This window comes from Cupressus sempervirens, chromosome 8 (genome assembly GCF_028749045.1).
Source record: "Cupressus sempervirens isolate cs-2001-9-10 chromosome 8, ASM2874904v1, whole genome shotgun sequence".
NCBI lineage: Eukaryota > Viridiplantae > Streptophyta > Pinopsida > Cupressales > Cupressaceae > Cupressus > Cupressus sempervirens.
In genome coordinates, this window is record NC_143125.1 from 84,037,285 (window position 1) to 84,053,322 (window position 16,038).

A 16,038-nucleotide genomic window follows, 5' to 3' on the forward strand; every position below is an offset into this window, starting at 1 on the left:
TGAATGATAGAGTCCTACCCAAAGATCAACGACCTACTCCCACCTGTCCAATCTTAACTCATCTACAGCTAAACACATGTTTGGCATGTGCTTCCTTTTTGAAATATAAATCCTAATATTTGGTTATTTGACTACAATTTAACACTATTTTTCTACATTAACACTCTAACTTAGCCAAATATTCTTCAACTAAACTGAGCAAGCATACCATTATCCAAAATCAGCAACCACCAACTATAGAGGCACTTAAATATTACATTGGTCATGCCTAGGAAGGACTTGGGAGCTCACTTGAGGCACAACAATTTCTTAGGATCCTGTTGATGGGTGTTTTGTGACACTCTTCGCAAATGGAGAATAAAACACCAAGCATTCAATCTTCTCTAGAACAAGGAAACCTTAGAGATGCTAAACAATTCATCATGTATGATCAACTAGGACAACCCCAAGGTTTACATAGAAAACTAGTGATTTTATATTGGATGTAACTCCATGAATAATGTCATCTTGTTGGTAACCCATAAAGGGACTTATACTATTTCAATTTGATCTATCAATTTTCTTTCAAATAATTAATGATTTTGCAATGTAGGATCTTCAACTAATCCTAACAAGGGTTTAGATATAAAATACAAAAGAAATGGGTCTAATGTAGCAAATTTTCTTTAGAGCAGGTGAGTTGAATCTTTGAGCGGAAGGAGTTATAAGCCCTATAAATCTGGAAGGAGGCCTATTTGGGGCTCTTCTAGTAGCCATATTTGTGAAGAAACTATGCAATCAGGTATGAACCCATCCTTACCATTAGTTTAAACATGCTGAAAGTGTTCCAAATAACATCTTAGATCTCATGGAAACCTTGGTTGGACTAGGGAATGTTGTTGAACAAAGTTGAAAAAAAACCAGACATTAGTCAGATAACATGTTCTTTATGATGGGCATTTTTTTCATTTAAAATATTAGAGATATCAGATGAATTAGAATTACAGTTACTGTATGGTCATAGACAGTCAAGTCATTTTAATGGTTACACTTGAGGACATCCAAGGGAGATACATTTGGAAAATAATTTATTGTTCTCAATGGCATCAATAGAGGATAGTGACTCAATTCTTATGAGATATGGTGACCCTTTCACCAATAAAGGAGAAATCTTTCCAAACATCCAAGGATTGCTTATCAATCATCACTCTTGATTATGTGAATCCACAAAAGTAAATTACTAAATAAAGAAAATAGTCAACCAACAAATTGTTCTTTAAACCAGCATTCATTCAATCATCATTAGCAAACCAACATTTGTTACAACATCAGTCATCTATTCAATAATCACTTAATTATCACTTACCAAATAGCTCAAATTATACAATCAAAGGAATGAATGGATGTTGCAAGTTAGATCTCCTCATTTTGAAGACAATAAAGCAATCTGTTGAAATGTGAAACAGTGTATGCCATAGTGCCATCATATATGCTAATGCACTCATGCATGCTAGAACCACTGTAGACACATTTTTGAGAGAAAATATGGTGATGTGTCTTTCTTTTCCTCGTTAATTTGGCTAACTCATAGGATTTTTTTGAATGCATGCAACTAAATTTTTAACTTTTTTTGCCAGGAATGGCTCAGCAGGGTAACAAATTGGGCAAAGTTCAGCGCTACTGCTGGTTTGGGGGTCATTCACCGAGGTCACCTTCAACAAGGTCAATCTTTGATGGCTCCATATCTTCCTCACAATGGTTCAACTAGTGGTGGAAGCCCATATTCTAAGGGTGGGGCTCTATATGCATTAGGGCTTATTCATGCCAACCATAGCGAAGGAATCAAACAATTTCTTCACGAGAGCCTGTGTAGTACTAGTGTTGAAGTGAGTCTTCTAAAGTTTTAACTAGTTCCAAAACACGTCCAACTTTCTAAGTGATTTAAACAACTACTCAACTTAAGACATAATAATTTCAAGCTACTTATACCAGATATGTGGTATTTTTTAAAGGTAATTCAGCATGGTGCATGTTTGGGGCTGGGATTGGCTGCTTTGGGAACTGCCAATGAAGACATTTACGATGATATAAAAAATGTTCTTTATTTAGATAGTGCAGTTGTTATAGAGGCTGTAGGTATCAGTATGGGATTGCTTATGGTTGGTACTTCAAGTGAAAAGGCAAGTGAAATGCTTTCATATGCACATGATATTCAACATGAGAAGATTATAAGGTACCATTGGTTTTTAATTTTTATTAAATTAGCATTGATTGCAAACAAAAAATTAGAGGAGTTATTCAAAATTTTACGTTTTAGATTTTGGGAATATATTTTTAATTTGTGAACATAAACAAAGGCTTGGCCCTTGGAAAGGTACTAACTGTCTATGGAAGGGAAGAAGAAGTTGATACCCTTATAAAGAAAATGACCAGGGACCAGGATCCAATTCTGCATTATGGTGGAATCTATGCTTTGGCTCTGGCATATAGACGCACAAAAAATAAAAAATCCATTTGTCGTCTGCTACACTTTGCTGTCTCATTTGTCATTGATGATGTGAGAATGACTGTGGTGATGATACTTGGATTTGTTCTATACTTTGAGCCTGAGCAGGTTTGTATCTTTGGTATCATTATACACCTATATGTTTTTACTCTAACTTAAATTTGGCCAAAGGTGGTTTGCCAGAAATGAATATTTTAAAACTTTTCTGAGATTATCATGATTCTTTACAACAACATAAAATTTAAAAGCAATTTTTACAGACTCCAAGAATAGTATCTTTGTTGTCTGAATCATACAATCCACATGTCAGATATGGAGTGGCTCTAGCTGTAGGTATCTCTTGTGCAGGCACAACTTTAAGTGAGGCTATTTCTCTATTGGAGCCGTTAACATCAGATGTTGTAGACTTTTTTTTTCAAGGTGCTCTTATAGCCATGGCTATGGTTCTTATGCAAACAAATGAGGGATGTGAACCTCATGTTGGTAGCTTCAGGTGTGATGCTGTAAATTTAATTTTTTGAAGTTATTTCATGTTTTTGAATTGGAAAAATGTGAACACTAAATGAATATTCTCCATCTCAAGAACATTTTTAAAAATGTAGGATTTCAACTTGTTTTCTATTGGGATCTTTTTTTGCAATAAGGGTCTCTTCTAGCCATACATTCTTTTTGGCATTTTGATTCCAAGATTCCTTTTAATTAACTTGGTTATTTTTCATTTATAAAATATCAGGTGCCAACTTGAGAAGATAATTCTTGACAAGCATGAAGATACCATGAGCAAGATGGCTGCAATTTTGGCATCAGGTATTTTAGATGCAGGTGGTCGAAATCCAACCATCAAGTTGCTTTCTAGGACAAGGCATGATAGAATTATTGTTGTTGTTGGTATGGCAGCATTTAGCCAATTTTGGTATTGGTATCCCCTCATATATTTCTTGAGTCTCTCTTTTGCTCCTACTGCTTTCAATGGGCTCAACTATGACTTGAAGGTCCCAAAGTTTGAATTTTTGTCAAAATCTAAGCCCTCACTACTTGAATATCCTCATCCCACAACACCTCCAACAAAAAATTCAGCTGTAAAATTGCCTACTACTGTTCTATCTATATAAGCAAAGGCTAAAGCCAGAGCAAAGAAAGATGTTGATTAGAAAATTGTTATGGATGAGGGTAATGCACGTGGGAATGTGAAGGGTCCGAAGTCTTGCAACAAATCTTCGCAATATTGAGGCTAAGATAAAAGAGGTCTTAGCTGCTACTGGTGTGCATGTCCCATGTCTAATAGGTATGTCATGAATAAAATTTTATTGGAGGTAATCTATTTTTCTCTACTTGCAATTTCTTTCTTATGGCATTAGTGGATGTTGTCCAATACATCATGATTAATTCAAGGGTTTTGAGGCTTTTAAATATCTAATGTAGAGGAAATTTAAAATGTTCCTAATTATATTCTGAAGACTAATAGTAACTGATCAGGTTGCATTAGTAATGTATATGCCCTTTTTCTTGTATCCCATGTAATTGTAATTCACATTGTTTTTCCTTAAAATTATATTAATGTGAATACATATGTGGCCCCAGCCTAGCAACATTTGAAAAAAATATAGTATTATAGTAGCAACTATGCCAGTAGCAAAGTCACTCAGAGCAATTAACACTACAACCATACCACCAAAGCCTTACAAACTAAAGAAATACCATAGAACCCATAGCTCCCACTCTATGCAATACTACAGATAGCCATACCAAAATATGAATGGATGTACAATCTCCATGAAAAAAAATGTAATTTTGTCAAAAAATCTAGCAAACTCAAAGAAACCATAGAGAAAACAGGAAGCCTACCTTAAAAGGTAGTACCCACAGCTCATGAAGCAGCATGTTGCACAGGAGCACAACCTAAAAACTTGAACCATTTAGAGACCTGTACCAAGAGGTGTTCTGATCCATCAAAACTCCATAAAAAATTTCATTCTCTAAGACATCAGTAACTTTTGTCAAAGCATCAATAGTACCATTAGTAGAAAATGCACCATGAAATTTAATGCCTTCGATATTTTCTAACTATTTCAGGGTCCTCTTCAGCATCCAATCCTCCAACAATGACATTGGATAAGCTACATTTAACTCCAAAGTGCTATCATGAAATGAGATAAGCGATCAGCGATCATCCATGTTGAAGTGTTGTCCTAAGATCTTATTAGAATGCTTCTAGGGCTTGACTGTAAATGTGCATTTCATGGATATCATCTTGAATCTTTTTTATTACTGTATCTTGAATGATTAATTTACCCATGCTGTCTTACCCAATGATTAATGTACCAATTTCTTGTATGTTTCTGGCCGTAAAAATATTGTTATAGGGCCTGAACATGTATCATCACCATGATTATGGCTATTGCCATGTCAATTGAAAAGAATTTTGGTGCACATTTATAGTTGATGGAATGCAGATAATAACATGAACATGGCCATCATCACATTCTACTCAGAATGAACTAAATGTAACTGTATAAGTTTGTTCTATACATATAAAAGCAAGTCTATTCAATTTCATATAGTGCATAGTTATGTCTAGCTAGTTAATTTAATTTTCTATCTTATAACTACAGCCAATTTAAGTTAGCATCAATGCTTTATGACAAGAATCTCTGTTGAATTAGCTTTAAAAAGTTGCCAAAAATGGCTTCAAAATTTTACTAATTGGAAGCATTTCCTGATTGATTTCTTTTTTCAAGTCGGCTTCATGGTTCTCATTACAAAGAGTGAACCTACTATATTGTTGATAGAGCACCCAAGAGCATGTGTATTATCCAAATGTGTGTTAGAAAATGATCACTATAGGAGAATTATCTAAGTTTGTGTTAGAAAATGACTCTTCTTAGTTTTTGGGTCTGTGTTATATGACACTTTGGTTTTATTAGAAACTTATGTTTTCATCATTCTCATGTGACAAAAATGCAAAGGGAACAAGTCCCCCATTTTAATAGCTAGTAAATAGGTGGTAGTGTTCTTTGTTTAGTGAATTCCAACATTAACAGTTAATGGTACTCTGTTATAGGTTTTGGAAGTAGCAACTTATGGTTGAATTAGGTTAAGGTAGTTTTTTAATTAGAACTTGTTTATAGTTTATTATAATGAAAAGTTAATAATAATTTTCTTGATTTTTTCCTTTGTAGGGTTGCTATGTATGTATTGTGCTAGGTTACTATGAAGGCGGGGATATATAAGCTTTTCCTTCCCGTGAAAGAGTTTTGCATTGTTATGTATTTAGCATTATCTCCTATTTAAATTTTTGATTAAATGGAGTTTTTAATGCAGGGCTGAGATAATGAAAAAGGAAAATGGAGTATATTTTCCTGAAGAAGTCAGTAGTAATCCTATGAAAGCCAAGTTGCTTCTAGATCAGCTTATCCAAATGTAATTTGTCTTTCTGATCTCTGAGCACATTTATAAATATGCTTCATGTTTCCTAGCAAAAACTCTGTAAATGGCTTATATAGCTTCTTCTTGCAGTAGACCATTTGCACTCTAATCATATCCTTCATAGAGATTTGAAGGTTAGTTATTGATTATTTATTAATATTTGTTAATAAGGGATTGTACTACTGCTCATTTTAGCATTTCTTTTAGGAAATGGTAACATGATATAATGTGTTGTTTTCTTTGCAATGCTCAAATATTTTTTTGACAAAGGAGCAAGATGTCCATCTTGGTATGTTCTAATTTCTTTGGAATTGCCTATACAAGATGTAACTCTTTTGACACTTAAGTACAGATGAAGGTGCTTCGTTTGCTGTGTGAGTCGAGAATATTCACAATTTTTATTGGTATAATGAATCTACAGGAGACTTTGGACTAGCTAAGAGGTTGAACCCAAATGAACTTACTTCTTCTATGAGTTTCAAAACTTTAATTTCAAAGCTGTCTGATTTACATATTTTTCCCAAGGGCTGAAGACAAGAGAACCTGTATTTTAACAAGGTGCCAACGTAAATGGATATATTCTAAAAGCACCCACAAAAATAAACCAAGCCATTTAAATTAGCTTATAGTTTTTGATAAGACTGTGCCACAAGCTAACTATGATGAATTGGAAAGATGATTGATACATCTACTTGATTTGTTTTAATAATAGGGAACAAAATACAATCTTTATTAACATGAACTTTAAAAGATGGATGACGCATGAGTAATAAGCTTTAGTGGAGCTATTTCCTAATAATTTCTTTTGATGCTGAACTAAAGGGATATAGTAGTGTGCTTTGTAACTATGCATATTTGAAAAAATGGAAAGATACAGATAATCACTATCAAGAAATTGTGTTGAAGTTATTTTTAACTTCTTTTTTTGATGATGGAGTGCAATATCCCTCCTTGCAAGTTATTTCTCAATGAGATTAACCTAAAACTATATGCTAGTAAGAATTAAAAATAATTGATCTATCCATTTCTTTGTGAACTCTGAATGATTATATCATAACTTAGTGATGTGTTTGGCCAGTCTTGCAACTGCAGGATATGGTACTGCTCTTGGTGTGATTTGTGCACTTCATTTTGAGGGACTATTAGAGATTGCTTTTTGCACAAAGACGAGACCATTTGACCAGGTACTGTGGATGGTTCTTTGTTAATTTCTATGACAAAACTCTATATTTTAGTCTATAAGAATTCACTTCATGTCAAAAATCTTCAACAAAATTGTTCAGTGTTGTTTGTATCTAGATTCTAATAATTAATGTAACTTGAAAAATTATCATAAACAATTTTGACTAGAAAATTTATCACAGATTATTTCAATTTAAAAAGTCATCTACTTTAGCATATGTAGTGATTTCCACCTGCCAACTGATTGTCCATTTGATGTCAAGAGACTGTACTATTAATAGCAAAGGAATGGGTCAGGAGGAAGAAGAGGAGAAGAGAAGAGTTCAAGTATGCTTCAAATTCAAGCAGTTAATTTTATGTTTGTTTTCTATTGTTGTACTTGAGATTGACAAAAGTTGCCTTTTTAGGTAATTTCAAATGTTCATTTGATTCTTCGGCCATTTCTCCTTAGAAGATTGAAGGAAGAGGTGGAACAAAACCTCTCAAAGAAAAAAGAAATAATCTTGTATGCAAATATGATGAAACATCAAAAATAGATCCAAGAGCATTTAGTCAATAAAACACTTGAGGCCCACCTGCAAAGTAAAGTAGAGAGAGGTAGGGTAATGTGTTCTCTAATTTGGAAGAGTTATTTTATAGAGCTCCTGCATAAGTTGTGTTCCTTTATTAAATTGTACTATCAGCCATTTAGCCAGTCTTATTTTCTTTTATTTGCTTGAATAGTAAAAGTTTGGTATGACTTCCTTCATCTGTTTCAGGCACAAGCATCAGAAAAAAGCTAAACAATTTGACCATTCAACTGAGAAAGAACTGCAACCATCCTAATCTGTTGGAATCACAATTTGATCAATCAAGTAAGGATTTAATTAGTAATTTAGCTTGGTTATTTTGAAACTGATTACTAGTGGGACAAATTGATTTAGTGTTATAACTTATGTCTAACATTGAGCTTTCTCTTCAGTTGATTACCCACCAGTGGCTCAGTTGGTTTAGCAGTGTGGCAAATTTGGCTTGTTAGACAGACTTATATTGCATTTGAAAGCTCGAAAACATAAGGTGCCAATCACAATTTGCATTAGTTAACCTTCAATTTTACTACGCCCTTAAGTTTCTTGTATTGATTTCAAGTACCACAGCAATGAAGAGAAGAGTTTGCTTGCTGTTCTCAAGTTCTGTGTGCTTTTGTGTTTTAGGGCATGCACTTTGCAGTTTCTAAGCATGATTTTCTAATGGTGCTAAAATTGTACATTGATTACAAATTTTGATATTTTCTCAATGGACGAAAGTTCTAGACTTGCTAGAATACTATCTTTAAGCATGTGCAATTTTCTTACAAATTCTTCTTTGATGTCTTTTTCAATACAGATCAATGATTTTAATGATCCAAAAAGAAAATTTTGTATCTTTTTGTTAAGCACACGAGCTGGTGGGCTTGGGATCAATCTCACTACTGCAGATACCTGTATCATTTATGACAGTTACTGGGTAAGATATAATTTTACATCTTATCATATTAGTTTCATTTCGGTATGCATTTTTAATGCATGTTTATAGAGTAGAACAAATTATTTATTATGCAGGAACTTTTGTTATGAACTTGCATTGAAGTTTTTTTGTATGTATTTATTGTAATTATATCAATATAATAAGTTTGATTATGCAAATCCTCAAATGGATTTGCAAGCAATGGATTGGTGTCATAAGATTGGACAAACAAAGCCTGTACATGTCTACAGGCTTATCATGGCTCATTCTGTGGAGGTAAGGATTGTTTGTTCAACTGTTCGAGACTACTGGGCAACTCTGGTTAATGGAATTCTTATGAAGAGGGGTGGAAAATCTGTAGGTCTATGGTATTCCCAAAGGTCTCTTTTATTATGCATGTAAATCTGGATTGTGACTTAGGCATATATCATTGGTAAGTTTCTCTTGTAACATCTATGTGTGTATGAGCAATGTTAGTATGCTAATAGAAACCAAATTTAAATAAAGCTTCTACAAACTAAACAAAATTCATAAACTTCAAGATAGACTAAGATGAGCTCTCAATTGAGAATATGAGCCATTAATGGACTCTCTCAATAAGAAGCTCTCTTGTTGAGTAGCTTTATCTAAATGGATAGGATGTATGCTCAATATGCTTCCAAAGTCTTCAATGGATGATTGTGGATTTTTGGTGTGGATAGATGGCTTTAGTATGGATTTGGCTCTCAAAATAGCATTATAACTTTACTTCATGGATTGTGTTATTTTGCAAAGGGGAAGGATCCAATTTATAGGCAAGAGGCTTGAGGGTTTGAGGGCTAAGATGCAAGGATGGTAAAAAGCTTATGGAGGGCTCAGATTGCATGAGAGGAGAGCACATGGATTGTGCTTCCTTATAGCCAATCAAGGAGTGACACATGTCACATGGTGAGAGGATGGAGGAAAGGGGAAGGATGAGTCAACAAACGAGGCTCAAGGGATAAAATCTTCATAAAGACCCTCATAATGACTTGTAAGAGCAATAAAAGGGCTTGTAAGAGTCATTTATGACCTAGTGGACTTCATAAAGTTTTATGGTTGAGATATTTTGAGGGTGATGAGAGCAAATTCAACTTGGAATTGATTAGGAAGGTTTTAAGCTTGCTTAGGCTTGTGCAAATGATTAGAGGATGGATTAGGATGGTTTAGGATTAGCTTAGGGATAGGCAAGTGGATGGCATTTAATGAGGGTGGGTGAAGGAGGAGATATTTGTTAGCTTTGGCTTGGGTTAGTAAGTCTTAACCCATGTTTAGGGAATGTGACAAGGTTAGGAGGGGATTAGGATTAGGTTTAAAGACATCTTCTAGAAGAGTCTAGATTTTGGATGAGGATAAAGACTTTCTAGAATAGTCTAGAATTTCCTAGGATGAGGATGAAGACTTTCTAGAAGAGTCTAGAACTTCTTAGGATGAGGATAAATTAGATTTTTAGGAAATAAATAAAGTTTTATTTATTTCAAGGGTTTGGGTTGAGGAGACATTTATTAAAACTTTTTTAATAAACATGAGGATTAATATTTAATTTTAATTAAATATTTTGAGTTGGGATTAGGGGTAGGAAATGATGGGATTAGCCTTTAATCAAAATTAAAGAAGGATTAGAAGATTTTGGAAGAGGTTATTGGTCATAAGGAAATTGGCCAACTTTTGGGAAAAAAATAAATTTTTTATTTATTTTAGGATTTTTGGTCAATTTATTAATTAAATAATTAATAAATAAGGAAATAATGTTTAAATAAGATTTAAACATTTTTGGGAGGGATTCCTTAATTAAATATTTTTAATTAAGATAAAGGGATTTAATGGCATAAAAATTAATTAATTAATTAAATAATTAATTAATTAATAAATGATGATGTCATCAGGACTTTTTCAAAAAATAAAAATACTTTATTTTCTAAAGGTTTTTAGGTGTCTACATTTTGCCCCTCTTTGATGTGATGCCGCAAGTGGCATGGCATCAAAGATAAGAAAATAAGATGCCCAAGGCTAGAGCAGAAGAGGAGAGAATGGACTGTGAGATGCCCCCTCAAGAAGGCAGCGGGGAGAGAAAGTGAGGCTCGATGGCTTCTTGAAATGTACAAGAATCTCAGATGAGCAAGGAAACTCAGATTGGCAAAGAGAAGGGGCTAAATTAGCTCAAACTCTCACTATGGGAGAATGATAAAGGAGAATTAGATGCACAAGAGGAAGCAAGCTTAAGACTTTAGAGAAGGTGGAGGATGAAGGAGCAGAGCACTATAAAAAGGAATCCAGGATAGGGAGATGGATGAGGGGATTATAAAGCTGATGCAACAGGATTTCAAAGAGTCAGATTGGTGGAAGATGGGTTTTGGAGATCCCTAGGACTAGGATTGTGGATCTCGAAAGATGAGGCTTGGTGGATTGATTTGGATTGGTGGATCCCTAAGACTAGGATTGTGGATCCCTAAAGCTAAGAGTGATGAGTGATTCAAAGAGATACTGATGCATAAGCTGGGGTAGGAGAGACGAATGCTGGATATGGATGGGGGATAATGGAGATGAAGGAAAACCATTGAAGCTTTTTGAGCGGGGGGATACTTCAAAGAGAAGTACCACCATGTAGTTGAGCACTAGATTTGCTATAGGACTATTGGTTAATTGCCAAGGTTACCAAGAACATCAAGGCCTTTTCACCAACCATCCAAAGGACTGACAAACTAACTCAAAACAAACACACAAGGATTGCCCCAGCATCACACATGAATCCTAGAGGAAGCAGTGTGGAAACGACACTGGAGAACCCACAAGCAGAAAAGAAAAACAAACGAAAGACCTGATCAAGACCTTACACTCTAATTGCCCCATTCGCAACATACCATGATATGGAAGATCGTGGCAACCTTGAGGAGGGAACAAGGAGATTTCTTGGAAAAGATACTTCAAGACCCAAAAGGGAAGATCCCAAATCAAAAGAAAGTGAAAATCCAAAAGAGAGCCGTTTGCCAACGAGATGGGTAGGACAAGGTACTAACAGACCAAGATCAGACATGAGGAAAGCGATATCCTACAAGGATCTATCGGAGAGCACCTAAGCTGGTGGATCTAGATGAGTGATGCGTCTGGCAAGCTAAACTAAGAAGGATAACACTTTGGTGATAGGAGATCTAGCTAAAGGATGCATTGGAATAGCTAACCAAGATGTGCAATGTGTGCAAGATGCTGATCAAGGAGGAACTGACACAAAAGTTGGATAGATACAATGGTACTAAGCTAAAGAGGATGTACAAGCTGACGGACCAAGATATTTACAAGCGGGCTAATCAAGATATGGTACAAGCTAACAGACCAATGATAGGTATGATACAGATGGATAAAAAGCTCAGGATGAGAGGATAGCGGGATGGTTCGATGTTGTGCAAGATGCAAAAGCTAAGGGTGGGGTGATAGTGAAACATATGGATTTGGCAGGATGCATCCAATGATGATGAGAGATTTTGTGACCAAGGATAGCTAGAGGAGCAGGATGAGATGGTTGGATAGGATGGTAGATAGCTAGGATTATGATGGATATAAAGAGATGACATTGGGTTTGCATGAGGATAGCCTAGAGCTAGATACCAATGACAAGGGAGGATGGACAAGACAAGATCTCCAAGGAATATAGTGCCCCCAATCAGAAGATAACATGCGGAAGGAGGTCTTATGATGGATGTGATAGGATTGAAGCTAGGATGGACAAAGCTGAAGGGGCTAGGGAGATGGATGATAGCTGAGATGATTGGCTGAAGCTGCATAAGACTAGTGGACGGTGTGAGATGGAAGATGGAGGGTGGAGGATAGGTGGATAGATTGGAAGATGGAGGGTGGAGGATAGGTGGATAGATTGGAAGATGGAGTTGGATGTCAAGAGATGACCAAAAGCATGAGGGTGATAGGCTAAGCTGGGGATGGTGGGATTACGCATGATGCTTGTTTGCCAAGTTTTCATCATGGTACTTGTCCAAGGCGCTTGAATTGCCAAGTTTTCACCAGTGGACACTTTATTTTTCTTTTCTTTTTTGACTTTTTGACTTTGGACTTAGTTGGAATGATTTTGGCTTTCTTCAGCTATTTTGGCTTTTTTGGGATTTTTCACTGGCTGTTGGAATGTTCAATTTTGTTGCTAGTTGTTGGTACACCGGATGTGTGATTTATGCAATAGATCGGATTAGATGGGATTTATGGTAGGAGATGGAGGGATGAAAATGCTGGAAAGGAGCATGAGATGGGGATGCTTGCAAGAGCAACATTGGCACATGTTGGGACGGGTGTAAAAAGAGCATATGGGGGATAGATGGTAGATGCAGGCGTGATGGAGGATTTGTGGAAGCGTTCTTGGGGATATAGGCACCCAAGATGGAGTTAGGAGATGGGGGACATGAGTCACTAGATGGGGAATTAGCAATGGTGGATGCCATTATGCATTGGGTTTCAACTTTTTTCTTGGGGATCCACATGGTTTTGGATTTTCTTTTCATAGGCTTTTGCATTGTTTTGCATTCTTTGATTGGATTTTGCCTTTTTGGAGTATGTCTTTTAGAATAGACATATGATTGCCTAGGATGTGGATTTTTAGCTTTATGCATTTTGAAGTTGGCATTTACATTGTTGTGGTAAGCTTTGGGAAGATGGTAGATGAGCAATGTTAGTATGCTAATAGAAACCAAATTTAAATAAAGCTTCTACAAACTAAACAAAATTCATAAACTTCAAGATAGACTAAGATGAGCTCTCAATTGAGAATATGAGCCATTAATGGACTCTCTCAATAAGAAGCTCTCTTGTTGAGTAGCTTTATCTAAATGGATAGGATGTATGCTCAATATGCTTCCAAAGTCTTCAATGGATGATTGTGGATTTTAGGTGTGGATAGATGGCTTTAGTATGGATTTGGCTCTCAAAATAGCATTATAACTTTACTTCATGGATTGTGTTATTTTGCAAAGGGGAAGGATCCAATTTATAGGCAAGAGGCTTGAGGGTTTGAGGGCTAAGATGCAAGGATGGTAAAAAGCTTATGGAGGGCTCAGATTGCATGAGAGGAGAGCACATGGATTGTGCTTCCTTATAGCCAATCAAGGAGTGACACATGTCACATGGTGAGAGGATGGAGAAAAGGGGAAGGATGAGTCAACAAAGGAGGCTCAAGGGATAAAATCTTCATAAAGACCCTCATAATGACTTGTAAGAGCAATAAAAGGGCTTGTAAGAGTCATTTATGACCTAGTGGACTTCATAAAGTTTTATGGTTGAGATATTTTGAGGGTGATGAGAGCAAATTCAACTTGGACTTGATTAGGAAGGTTTTAAGCTTGCTTATGCTTGTGCAAATGATTAGAGGATGGATTAGGATGGTTTAGGATTAGCTTAGGGATAGGCAAGTGGATGGCATTTAATGAGGGTGGGTGAAGGAGGAGATATTTGTTAGCTTTGGCTTGGGTTAGTAAGTCTTAACCCATGTTTAGGGAATGTGACAAGTTTAGGAGGGGATTAGGATTAGGTTTAAAGACATCTTCTAGAAGAGTCTAGATTTTGGATGAGGATAAAGACTTTCTAGAATAGTCTAGAATTTCCTAGGATGAGGATGAAGACTTTCTAGAAGAGTCTAGAACTTCTTAGGATGAGGATAAATTAGATTTTTAGGAAATAAATAAAGTTTTATTTATTTCAAGGGTTTGGGTTGAGGAGACATTTATTAAAACTTTTTTAATAAACATGAGGATTAATATTTAATTTTAATTAAATATTTTGAGTTGGGATTAGGGGTAGGAAATGATGGGATTAGCCTTTAATCAAAATTAAAGAAGGATTAGAAAATTTTGGAAGAGGTTATTGGTCATAAGGAAATTGGCCAACTTTTGGGAAAAAAATAAATTTTTTATTTATTTTAGGATTTTTGGTCAATTTATTAATTAAATAATTAATAAATAAGGAAATAATGTTTAAATAAGATTTAAACATTTTTGGGAGGGATTCCTTAATTAAATATTTTTAATTAAGATAAAGGGATTTAATGGCATAAAAATTAATTAATTAATTAAATAATTAATTAATTAATAAATGATGATGTCATCAGGACTTTTTCAGAAAATAAAAATACTTTATTTTCTAAAGGTTTTTAGGTGTCTACACTATGATGTTTGTAATTGAAAAAAATTGAAACTTCTCAAAGAATGGTTAAAAATTCCCAAAGGTCTATTTTATTATGCAAGTTACTATGAGAGCTGGTAGTGCAAGTTAACTCAGTTTACAGAAGCAACTCAGTTGGAGAATGGCCAGGTATTGCATGATGAGGTTAAGGATAGTGTGATTAATAACAGTTTTCTTTATAAATCCCAACAATGTTCTAGTTTTGTGACTCATGAATTTGAACATCTGGGGGACAGATTGATCAAATTAATGGATTGTGATACAGAGTTTGTATCTATGAAATTTTTTTTTCTTACTAGCCTAAATAAAATTGGACTTTCAACCAGTGTTACTAGTATTTATTGAAATTCACATACAAGTAGGTTGGGACAGGCTCGGCTGTAGAATTTCAATGAATAGGTTGAGATAAAAAGAAATTCTCATGGTAAAGCAAATGTTAAATATGCATGGCATGCGGCATCCGATACAAGTATATCATCAATTATACTACATGGTTTTAGCAATAACAAATTAATGAATGGTGGTCCGACATATGGTGTTGGTGTTTATCTTGCTCCTGAAGATTGCTTCTACCTGAGGTATGAAAGATTATGTTCAAAGATGATGTCTTTGGTGGGGATTTCTTTTAAATGTTTGAATTCCAGAATATTCTTTCCTTTAATATGCATATTCTTTATTTAAGAAGGAATGTTTGACTGACTAGTACTGCTTATTCTTTACAGTGTTCCATTTTCATACTTGGAGATTAATGGGGAATAGTATGCTATGTTGTGCTGAGTTATTTTGGGGAATGTTGAGGAAGTTCCTCTTGGCTCTCTTTAAAAGATAATTTTTTAGAACAATTTTAATTTGATCATATAGTAATTTTGTTTTAAAAGTTAACATTTTTTAAAACAGTTTTTACTCATTCTTGTTATTCTGCAGGATAAGGATTCCCTATCCATTCCAATGGGGAGCACACATATTTGATGCAGGACAAGCATTTGCAATGATGGCTTCTACTTTTGTCTCACTCGTTGAGGTTAGCTTGTGTAAGGCTCCCTGATAAAATGCTCTAGTCAGAGAAATCAGCACTAGTAGAGTCGACACTTGTGGAAATGGGTCTTTAGGAATGTGCCAACAGTCCCATAGGAATCTGGCACCTAAGGGGAATCAGTGGTGGAGAAAAGAGAAGAGTGAGAATTGCCTTAGAAATTCTAATGAGGCCAAGGTTGATGTTTTTGGATGAACCAACAAGCGGCTTAGACAAGTAAGAATCTTTCTAAATT

The 16,038-nt window shown here is 35.1% G+C and overlaps 2 pseudogenes; both read left to right on the top strand.

The window, feature by feature from the left end:
- The first annotated feature begins 771 nt into the window (after nucleotides 1–771).
- LOC149541740 (26S proteasome non-ATPase regulatory subunit 1 homolog A-like) lies at nucleotides 772–3,714 on the top strand (annotated as a pseudogene).
- A 3,261-nt stretch (nucleotides 3,715–6,975) lies between these two features.
- On the top strand, nucleotides 6,976–15,815 carry LOC149541741 (chromatin remodeling protein DDM1-like; annotated as a pseudogene).
- Nucleotides 15,816–16,038: the final 223 nt, after the last annotated feature.